The 12,083-nt window shown below is 33.4% G+C and overlaps 1 protein-coding gene across 1 annotated transcript in view; it reads right to left on the bottom strand.

Annotated features, from left to right (window-relative positions):
* Positions 1-3,770, bottom strand: part of LOC113435640 (cadherin-19-like) — a 71,855-nt gene extending 68,085 nt beyond the window's left edge. The window contains exon 1 of the mRNA XM_087931025.1: positions 3,621-3,770. The gene's annotated coding sequence lies outside the window, so the exon portion shown is untranslated. The remainder of the gene's footprint in view (positions 1-3,620) is intronic.
* Between the last annotated feature and the right edge of the window lie 8,313 nt (positions 3,771-12,083).

Raw genomic sequence — 12,083 nt, 5'->3', positions numbered from 1 at the left:
CTTCCTCTACATTATAAATAAGCAAGCATGTTATGACATACACAACTTTACTTGTTTGTGGTTTTTTTTGTATTTTAATCATAGTTGAAGCTTAAATAACATTTCAACTGTTTTGCGGTATTTTATGCAGGAGGTTGCAAAGCTTGACTAAACAAAAATGAAGTATCATCAAAGGACTCCAATTAAAATAATATTAGATTTTGAGAGAATAAGCTTAAATTGAGTTGAATGTTGATGTAGTTTTGGTACAATATACATTCTCTGAACTTACGAAAGGAGATGTCTCTCTATTATCTATCTATCTATCTATCTATCTATCTATCTATCTATCTATCTATCTATCTATCATCTATCCATCCATCTACCTACCTACTTACCTACCTATAGTATCTATAACTACATTATCTATCAAAAGAACTAAATCATTAGTCAAGTAGCTAGTATTGGCAAATAATATGAACACTATGCAGATAATATTTTAAATATTTTAAAATGATGCCCAATAAAGAAAGAAAGAAAGAAAGAAAGAAAGAAAGAAAGAAAGAAAGAAAGGCAAGCAGAAAGAAAGAAAGAAAGAAAGAAAGAAAGAAAGAAAGAAAGAAAGAAAGAAAGGAAGGAAGGAAGGAAGGAAGGAAGGAAGGAAGGAAGGAAGGAAGGAAGGAAGGAAGGAAGGAAAGAAAGAAGCATCCAGTCAAATTTAGATCCAGATAATAGTATAACAAGCTATTCCCCCTCCTCCCATTGTATTTAATATAACAATAGATTTGTATTCAAATGCCAGATTATCATTAACAGCTGGCATACCTGATCATTCTGTAAAATGTCATGCAGAAATAAACTGTGCTGATTGTTCCCTTTCCTATTTGTAAAGAAAATAGATGCCTTAGGAGTGAGGAAAGTGATAGTGCAGATAAACAACACATCCCATGTATAGATGAAAGTCAGCCAAAACTGTAATCCTAACATATTTATTAGGAATCATGAATAATTATAATTCAACAATATGTGTAAGCCACCCAGTGTCATCTTATAGAGGAGATGGGTGGCATAAAAAGTAATAAATAAAATAAACTGGCAACATAAAGTGGAATTTCCTTCTTTGTAAGCATGTATTGGATTTATTTCGGGTAATGTAACAAAAATACCACAAAGTTCAAGTGATTCTTGCTTATTGTGACACAAGATCATACTGTAATAAGCCATGAGAATAACCTTTGGAGTCAGGAAGAAGAGCCACATTCCAGACATCAGTTTCATACATGAAATCTGAGTCCAAAGGAGAAGGAAGAGCAGAGAACATTTCAGAAGAACCTCCCCACTTTTCTGGAAATCAAAGGCAGAGGAAGGGTAAAGTACTTTCCAGCTTGCAAAATTGTGTTATTGTAACCTTACAGAAAAAGCAATATTTGGATTCATAATTTTGGTTTCATGATCTCAACTACCTTGAAGATTGACACATACATACCGACACTACACATTTCCCTAGCACTTCTTTCTATTGTAACCCAAATTATTGCCCTCAATTGTCTTTTCTGGGATCTACATAAGAAAGAAAGATTCCTGCTGGATCAAATTAACATCTATCTAATCCAGGGTTTTGTTTCATGAAATATCAAAGCAGATGCATCCTAGAAATTTGTAGCAAAGCAAAAGATCATAGCAACGAGCAGATCTTATAGGATGCTGTCATTGATTCTAGTATTATTTAAACCAGGAAGATTTATAATCAAACAACGTCATCCTTCATGAATACATTTACTGTCTAAATTGGTGATCATTTTATTCCTTATATGGGTAATTGGGTAAATCATCACTTAATGTGTAATAACCAAGTGGTAAATAAGCATTTGGGAAGTTGGATATGTGTCATCAAATGAAGAGAAAGCAAACTGTTCATTCATGTGTGAAATATCTTTCAACAAAGAGCACAACAGACTCATTATGAGGGTAGATCTGCCCTTGCTCGATCTTGGAATTTATAAAGCCATTCATCAAGTATTATACATGCTACTTCAACTAAATACATATAATACTTTTTTTACAATAAGGCATAATAAATGTTAATAAATAATAACAGTCTCTCTGTGTGAGTTTGTATATGTATGTGTATATGTTGTGTGACAGGAAAAAAACAGTTTATTTTTAACTGCTCAAGATCTGATTCTAATGCTTTATATTACTTCAGAAACAAATTTCTATTTTCCATCTATTCCCTCCCCCTAAAAAAACAAAAACAAAACAGACAAATATTCTGTAAGAAGAAAATCACAAAACACACTGCTGCTCCTGCCCAGGTTTAAATTTATACTCATATAAACTGGATAAAGACAAAAATGATTGACTCTAGACGTTTTCTCTTAAAACAATAAAATATTTTCCAGCATAACTTCCACTGAAGTTTTGCCATTGCAATTAAACCCAAAACCACCAAACAAAAGAACAATGAGGTTGTTGCACATGTGTTATCACACTGTTTTATCATTAAAGTATGTGCTTGAAATGTACGGTGTATTACATTAGAATAAAATATTTAAAGAAAACAGATTTGACTCTTCTGTAGATTTCTTGTTCTGTTTGTCAGATATTCAGTGAAACATACTTCTATTTGTTCGTTTATTGCACACAGTGATCAGAATTTTCATACCTGACATGAAAACAATGATTCTGTGTAACCATTTTTTTCCAGTTATAGCTTTGTTGTCAATGAACGGTTTACAAGTTTCAGAGGCAGTTGCACTGAGAATATATTACAGTTTGTAAAGCAAAATTCTATGGACATCTACTTTGAAGATATTTCCACTCAAAATACTTTAGTGCATAATATTACAGGCTAGGTAACTTACAGAATTGTGTTTTGATTGTAATCGAAACTAGATTTTTATTCAAAATTGTATATGCAATGGAAACAAAGGCAACTGGTCTAGTTTATATTTATATCTGTTATACATTTTCAGCCATACTGCATACATATTGAAAATTATTGTTGTTGTTCAACTTCCTTCAAGCCAATATATGATTTTATGAATAAATTCAAAACTATTGCTACTTTAATTCTGATACTCTTAATTAATGTTTGTTCTGTTATACTTAAAAAAAAGTCTATAATAGAAATAAAGGTGGAATTCCTTATCTTTAGTAAATTAGCATTGTAATTTCACAATTAAGATGTAGAGGTCTGCAATCAGAGCTGTGAAATTGATATTCAGAATTTACATAACCAAATTATATCTGTACATTGTAACCTCTTTCTAGAAGAATTATGTATTTACCATCCCATTATCAACCATGGAGTTTTATACATAAATAGATAACTGGTAACATCTACAAAATATGGTACTTGTGGAAAATGGACTTATTTCTGAGTTCCTTACAAGGAAGGTAAAATACAATATTTTATACATTGAAAGTGGCATTGGAAAACACAATACATTTATATGCTAAGCCAAAAATACATTTCTTGGATTTTAAAGTCACATTCTAAATAATTACATATTACTTGTAAGCAAGCATGTTTTTAGAAACAAGGAGTTGGTCTTTCTAGAAATTTCATTTAAAACTTTTAAATTAAAGGCATGAACATTATTTTTTCCCTATGGAAAAAGTAAATAAATAAAACTTACCTGTGGCATCAAACCCTTTAGCTTTAGAAAAAAATGAATACAAAAATTGTTAATAAATATCTGATGAAAGGAAATAGTAGTCCTTTCGAGTTTGGAGCTTTTGAGAGCTTTGAGAAGCAACAATTTCCTGCCAGTAAAAGGCACTTATGTTTTTGGGTTTGAAAACTCGTAGTATGTCACTGGTTACTGCTTTCTATTTTGGGTGTTCCTCATAAAACACTGGCTCTTTTGTGTAAAGCATCATAATTCTTCTCTGATGTTGAGGTTGAATCTATAGTTAAAATACAGCTAGATAGTGTTTGTGAACAAAACACACACAAAAAATTCTTTTCTTTCTTTCTTTCTTTCTTTCTTTCTTTCTTTCTTTCTTTCTTTCTTTCTTTCTTTCTTTTAATGGGAAAAAACTGAATTTCAAGTACACAAGTAGTAATAATGTAATACATTTTTCATATGTGTTTATATATGAATGGGACATAGACATCATTTATAGATTAGTGACGGAAACAAATTATCAAGTATCAATGAAATGAAATACAGGAATGACTTTTCTTACATTAATCAAATCAAATCAAACCTTTATTACATCCAAACACCAGCACATTCTCAAGCTAAATCTAACTATTTGAACATAAGGTTCATTCATTTAGCTGTCAACACAATGTTATCCTCCACTATTTCTTTAATATTATTTCCATTTTTGTCAATGGAAATAATGTCGAAGAAACAACATTTACTGACCTGAGATCCTGCATGGAATTGCCCCATGGTGAGTTGTCCCATGGCGAATTGGCCATGGCCAGATATCTCATGGCAAGTTAGCCATGGCAAAATGGCCACAATAAGATGGCTGCAGGGGTTGGCCTTAAGATGGCATGGCAAGATGGCTGAGACAAATTGTCACATTCTGTTTTGGGTAGGCCTGAACAATCTAATTATGAGCCTAGATTTGGGGTCCTAAGAATGCAAAGGTTCCCATTTCCTGGCAATGTTAATATCTATAGGTTATAATGTATCATGGCTTCTATATGTATTTTTTAAATTCTGTTTTAAGTGGTTTAATTGATCTTATGATTGTTCATCGCCCATGAACATTTATTTGAAATGGGTTGCTATTGGAAGGAAGGAAGGAAGGAAGAAAAGAAAGAAAGAAAGAAAGAAAGAAAGAAAGAAAGAAAGAAAGAAAGAAAGAAAGAAAGAAAGAAAGAAAGAAAAAATAATGAACCTGTCTTTTAGAGCTATCTTTTCCATGAATGCTGTAATAGCATAATGGCTATAACTCTGACGTTTTAAATAGATGGTTAGTAATTCAAAATCCAACAGAAATATTTTAATTACTCTTCTTTTTTCTTTCCCCTGTGTCCTTTTCCCTGTGTTTTTTTTACATAACTCCAGCAGTGCATCAATTCATTATTTTTATATTATTCATTATTTCACTGTAAAAATCTCAGCCCCCAGATTTAATTTCACTCTTAACTCCCAAATATTCTGTAGCTAGAAGTAAAAAAGCTAGAAGCTCAAACACAGTATGTAGAATAAACAAAATTAGAGAAGAGAGGTATTGATATATGCCTCTTTAAAATTTGATTTTCTTTTAAGTATCCACAACTGTTTTACTTTTAACCAGCATGAAGTGAAGTTCACAGGAAAACTGGATTGGTGATAAAAGATTCAAATACTGAGAAATATCTATGGTAACATTTCAAGTGGATGAATTTCTTTAGGGTTTTTATTATTTTATTCTGTTCTACTCCAAAACCAAGAAGGCTCACAATGACTATCTTCCTGTAAAATAAAACATTGATAAATAAGAAGAAAAAGATATAAAATACATAAAAGTATAACTAAAAAAAAAGTCAACAAAATTAAGCAACCTTTTACGTGGACCACAACCACATCTTCTTCTGCACAGGATAGAACAAGTGTATCCATGAACATAGCTGGCTTGTTATCCACTCAAATGAATTTCCAAAATATGAGAATTTCTATTGAAAAAATACTACTTACAAAAGGCTCCGTTTACCATTAAGAGTTGTGAATTAAAGCAGTTGAGTCTTTCTAATAGGGCAGGGAGTTAAATATGGAAAAAGTTAACCCTGCTCATAACCAAGGTCTGAAACTGTTTTTATCGATGACATCGAATGCCATTAATTTCACCCAGAAACTGATGGCAATCTGTGTGGTTCTTGAAGCAGTGGGGTCTCCCTAGTATACTAGGATGCACTTATTATCACCTGGCAGCGCATACTATTTCAATTGTACCTTCTGAATGTTCTGTAAAAGTAGCCCACAAAGAGTGCATTACAATAATCCAAGTGAAAGTTGACCGCCAGTGTGAATAACTGAGAAGGAGCTTATGTTCCAGAAATGCTTGCAACTTTTATACAAGATATAACCATGAAAATATTCTCCAAATAAGAAAACCAACCCCCTAAGGAGTCCCCCCAAAGACCATCTCCCAGTCCTTCAAACATTATTGAAATGAATAATCCAGGTAAACCAACCTTCAAGAAGGATCCTTCTGAATTGAAGCTGGGCTTGTCCTTTATTGATTTGCAAAGGTATCCCTTCCGCATATTAAGTCATTGCAGCCAAAAAGTAGAATTCATTTTTCTTATAGATCCACCCTATTAATGTAGGACAAGCAACAAAGAACAATAAAGGATTGTTTCTTGGAAATATAGCAGTTTTCATTGTATTAGAGAATCTGTTCTACCACATATAGAAAATTGGACACAGCAGGTATATCATACTTGATAGACTTTGATTAGTGTTGTCTATCAGTCAGTAAAGCTGTAACACTTCATTTCTTTGGGGATGAGTTGAAGAGTTTTCCAATACATTTAGAGAGAGGAACTATTAAATGTATCACAGCATAATGTAATTACTTACAAACTGAGTTTTTTAAAAAGACAACGTGTAAATGTTTTGTGAAATTACCTTATATCACTTATAATGAATTGAATCTAAATACTGTGATTCATTCATGTCTCATCTAAGGTGAAAACTTTTTTCACCCTTAAATTTCCTAGTTTTTATTGCTTTCCTAGAAAATAATGTGTCACAAAATAATGTTATCTCCTCTATATCTCAGATAACGTAATATTTGTTCAGATGTATATACTATCTGGAGCAGCACAAATCCCCCTCCACCAATCTCTTGGGATGTCCCACAAATGTTTTGAAGGATTGTACCATGATTTCATCTGGTTTGAACAGCCTCCATTTCTTTTCACTGATCCCAGCAACTTGTGATGTCACAGGACTTCTGGTTTTGGAACCTGAAATGTTTGCCATAAAAAAGATTGAAAACTCTGCCCTAGGTTGCAAACAAAATAAGGAGAAAAATATTGTGGTAAGCAGCATCAAACTTGGAAGATCTTAACAAGCCTGTTTGGACTATTGAGCCAATAATTAAACCTGCCACTAAATTGATGGTCATTTGCAGAATCCCTCCATTCTAGCATCTTGAGCCTGTGCCAAGATCCAGTTTTTGCTATGTAACTGTGTGCAGTACAAGCTTTACTTTATTCATCTCTTTTCAAGCCCTGTAGTTCTGAACCAAAGACATTCCTCTCATTTGTACTTAATAACTAATGAAAAGACTTCCTGGTAAAGCTTTGAAAATCAATGGCAGTAATTCTCAGTTCAGCAGATAAGATTACCAGGAAAAAAATAGCTCAACTTGTGCCAGATGGTGCTTTTAACTTAAGGATAACTCCTTGTTATCTCTTTTCTGTTCCCCACACCTTGATTTTAATAGTTTTCAATGTGTAATATTTTTTTTATTGTGAAATTATTGTATCTTTTACTGTTCTCACTATTATAAATGCTTCTGTTTCATTGATAAATTTTAACTGAACAGTCTTCTTCACCTTTTGGTTTTTAGATGCATAAGATTATGATTATCTTATATTTGCCCTAGGTGTTTTAAAAGGGGGGGACTAAAAACACGTAGGTCAGCATACACGATATGAAATATATTGCTACAATTAATATAGATGTAGCAACAGCAGTAATAATAATAATTGCCTGCTGTTGGAAAGGTTTCCTAAGCACTTTATAATATAGATGCACTTGCTCTGTACAGTCAGTAGGTCTTAAATGGAAATAAAGGAATACAAACTGAGTGAATCAGGAAGGAATGGCAGTAAAGATTAAAATAACACTGAAAAGTACTGGTGCGAAACACAGAAAGCTATATCAGAAGTTAGGAAAGGAGTATGGAGATGCATAGTTGATGGAAGATATATGGTATCAGGAGTGAGAAGGATAGAACTGTAATGAACCATCAGCAGCAGCCAATACTTCTAAAAGTAAACCAGTTGGAAAAGCTACAAAGGGTTACATTAGCAGGCAGCCAAATTAGCAAACTAGCTTAATCAAGCAAATAAAGGAAACAAGAATCATCCTAGGTGTAAAACATCTCGGTTAGTTCAAGGGCTGGCAAGATAAATGGTAAGGTCCAGTTTCTCTGGAGACAGCTTTCTACTACCAGATGGAAAAGAGCATCCATTGTGAGCCTAGCTGGACATTCTCTAGATCAGCTTGACAATTGAGCAAAAGGATCCAGGGTGGGGGGGAACCTTTTTTTTTTTTAAACAAAGGAAAGCTTTAAAATGGTAAAGTAAGAAAGACTATCATTATAATTTAATCAGCCTAAGGTTTGGAAGATGATTGTTGTAACTAGGTACGAAGCACAGAGGGAAATCAGATTCCTTGAAGCAGTTTTGTCTACAAAGACCATGCCAACTTGTCTATTATTTGAGGAGAATTCTTAAAGAAAAAAAATGTTTCACTTTAGTATTCTGTCTTCTCTGAGCTAAGACATTCCAGTCTGCCTTGGTCTCCCATTTATTCCTTCCCCAAAGCAATCATTGGGTTTCCCTGAATCTTTGTCTTTATTCTCATTTTCATTCTCATTCTCTCCCTCTCTCTCTTCCTTTCCCTTCCTCTCCCTCCCTCCATCTCTTGTCTCTCTTTCTCTTGAAAAAAAATCTTAGAATCGTTGTACATTACAAACCAAATATAAGTTGACAGTACAATGTGACACAAGAAAGTTTTAGGCTGTGTTAAAAGAAGTCAACTTTTCTAATGATAGGAAATAACTAGATAACTGTGATTTGTTGGTCATTGTTTCAGAGATATTTCCTTATTTAACACTCATACTCCTAGGCATCCACACCAATACTTGCTATGTTTTCTTCACATCTTTGAGATCCCTTGCATCCCCAGACACCCTCCCAAATCTGTATCATACCCTCATGCAACATACATGAGTCACACTACATATGTTGTTCATTTTTGTGCACTGTCCCAATCTGCATAACACATCTTATGCATTCCTTCCCAACCTGATATCTTTTGCACCCATCCATGCACCTCTGTATATCTTCCCCAATGGGGGATATAGTATGGGTTGGGAAGGATGCACGGTAGTACATGGAATTACATAGGAGGCATGGTATGATACAGACTAGGGAGGGAGAACTTGTTTCACAGGTTGGGAGGTATGCACAGGGTTGCATGAGAGGTCCCATGTAGGTCAGAGATGGTGCATATAGGTGCAGCATCAGTTAGTAAGGGTCCATGGGGGTTAAGGAGAGAAGTGATGAGGGTTGGAATGGGCACACACTGGTCAGGAAGAGTGCATGAGAGGTGTCACTTTGCTTGTGGGAAGCTGGCAGAAAACATTAGAAATTAAGATCACGTGATTGTAGCAGCATGGCAGTGCTAATGCAGCAGCAATAGCTGAAGTGGTCACATCTTCCCTAAATTTCATTTCCATAATGATAATAGGTCCTGGCATTATGTAAATTACCAATTTGAGGTACCTTCATTCAGAAATTATTGTTCAATGGTGGATCATTTCACCCAACTGAAGTTACAAACAGACACGAGAAATAATATAAAGATAGTTCCACGTTATTCAATTCCACGCTCTATCTTGAAGCTTACAAAAAGAAGTTTAGTTCAAACTAACAAATGAATGCATTCTGTTTTCTCTGTGACAAAAGCTTTTCTTCCTTTTCGAAGGCTGATATTATGAAAGAAAGGCATAATGAATAATGATACATTCACTAATATTAAGGGATAGGAAGAATATATTAGTTGAAGAAAAATTAGAATTTACTTAGAAAGTAAATTCACTTAATATATATTTAAAAAATGTTGATATTCTTACATTTATTTCTTGTATACTCCCAGTGAAAACAGTGGAACATAATTCCATGAAACTGTGGATCAGAGTTTCAATTAAATTAAAGCTGTGTATCATAATTAAAGTGTTAAATTTAACAATAAGAATAGCTAGGGGTTGCACAAAATGGCACCAAAGTTTTGAACAATAGTCAGGAATGAAGGAAAACAATAAGGTAGATTCTAGTTCAATTTTGAAGCCTATATGAGAAGAAATGATTATGATTTTATCACTCTGCACAATGAAAGGAAAGATAAATATTGCAACCCGAATTAAATAAGAGAGGAACTACTTTGGTTTCATTGTAATTTCATTAGTTTAAAAAATGCACGGAAGAGTAACAGCCTTCCCTGTAATGTTATCACCTTTAATGAGGGTTAAGTGGAAAATATGAAATACCAAAAGAACGTGGAGTTTAGCATGAAAGATTATGAAAATGGCAGAATAAATTATTGAGATTATTTTATCAATATGACTGAAGTGAACAATAAAGCTGATTTTTTTTCCCCAGTGCAATTATTCAGGTGAACATAATTTTGTGATCCAGTATCTACAGTGGCATTATTTTCCTGTAGCATGAAAGAACCCTTTTAAAGTACACACACATTATTACAATATACAGATAATTAAGACTGATTAGCTGTGAACATTTTAAAATGTCTGTGCTGGTAATGAGCTATTTCATGAACTTAATTATAGGAAATAAAATATATTTATAAATAATAGGTACAATGCAGTCTAATTTAAGTGAGAGAAAACTCAGCTACCATATTTCTCTTACAAAAAACCTTCTTCATTTCAACAGGGAAAGAAGGGGTGTTGGTGAGAAAGAAGCTATTTGTGCTTCAAAACATTCCAAAAATTACCTATTGATTATGATACAAAGAGTAGTGAAATAAAATAGCCACTATGAATAAACCAGATAGCAAATGTTCCACACTATTAGTCTATTAATAACAATAGTACAGGTATCCCTCAACATATGGCCACAGTTGAGCCCAAAATTTCTGTTGCTTAGTTAATTTTGTCTCACTTTACGACTTTTCTTGCCACAGTTGTTAAGTGAATCACTGCATCTGTTAAATTAGTAACAAATTACTAACAATGAAATTAAGAGACAAAGAAGAGCCAATATATTATAATGTCTGGAATGCCTGGTATGAATGGTTTAAGAATAAAAAGAAATCAAAATGGCAATTAGGTATAGAATCAGAAACTATGTAAATACTTATATCTATATTCCTATAGATATATTCCTATAGATTCCTCATGATATAATGATCTATAAAGTTTTATTTTATGTTTTTAAATTTTGAAAACTAAATAAAATTTACTAATTTTTTTTAAAAAGAATCTGTTTCTTCATTGACTTTGGTTGTGCAAAAGGTGATCATATGACCCTGGGGCACTGCAACCATCATAACTAAGAACCAGTTGCCAAGCATCCAAATTTTGATCTCATGACGGTGCAGATATCACAGTCAAAAATGTGAAGAACAGTCCTAAGTCATCTTTTTCAGTGCCATTGGAACTGTGAACAGTCACTAAAGGAACAGTTGAAAGCTGAGGACTACCTATATAGTGTTTCTAATGGCAAATCATATCATATGTGTCCTATTTGTTGTACAGGAAAATTCCCTTCAAACCACTACCTCACAACAGCCCCCAAATTTTTGCACTGTGTCCATACTTTACAAAGAATGTGTCATAAATTTTCTTGTAAAAAAATAAAATTAGCAAATCCCACCAGTTCACAAAGGAGAGAGAGAAAGAGAGAAAGAGTAGCAGTTGGAGACAGAGTCACTTTTAAATACAGACTATATTTTACTAGCCATTTGAGATTAATTTAAGAGGTGATTTTGACATAAAACAGATTGTAGAAGAATGTGGAATTACATAAACAGAGCTGTTGTCAGATACCTCATCTTGCATAGGTACAAAACTAGCTTTAGAAGATTCTCTATATTTGTGTGATGACCCAGGGTGGGATACAAAAGCAACAAAGTCACAAAAACAGGTGAAGTCTCTTTAATTCCTTCAACTTGGCTTCAAAGGTCCAATTATCATTGGTTGGAGAAAAAACTCCCCCACAAACAGTTGCAAAAAGGAAGAACTTCCGTTCAAACTCAAAATACATATAAATTATAAATAGAAAAAAAAAATAACAACACAAACTACACTGAAGCTATTAATGAGACAAGGCAGGATGAAGGCTTGAAGACACCCACAGATATCGAAATACACACACTGGAAGGACGCCAGAACTC

The sequence above is a fragment of the Pseudonaja textilis genome, chromosome 3 (genome assembly GCF_049901715.1).
Source record: "Pseudonaja textilis isolate UNSWEBS1 chromosome 3, rPseTex1.2, whole genome shotgun sequence".
NCBI classification, from domain to species: domain Eukaryota; kingdom Metazoa; phylum Chordata; class Lepidosauria; order Squamata; family Elapidae; genus Pseudonaja; species Pseudonaja textilis.
The sequence above is the reverse complement of the archived record's forward strand: the minus strand, read 5'-3'. Positions and strand labels throughout refer to the sequence as shown.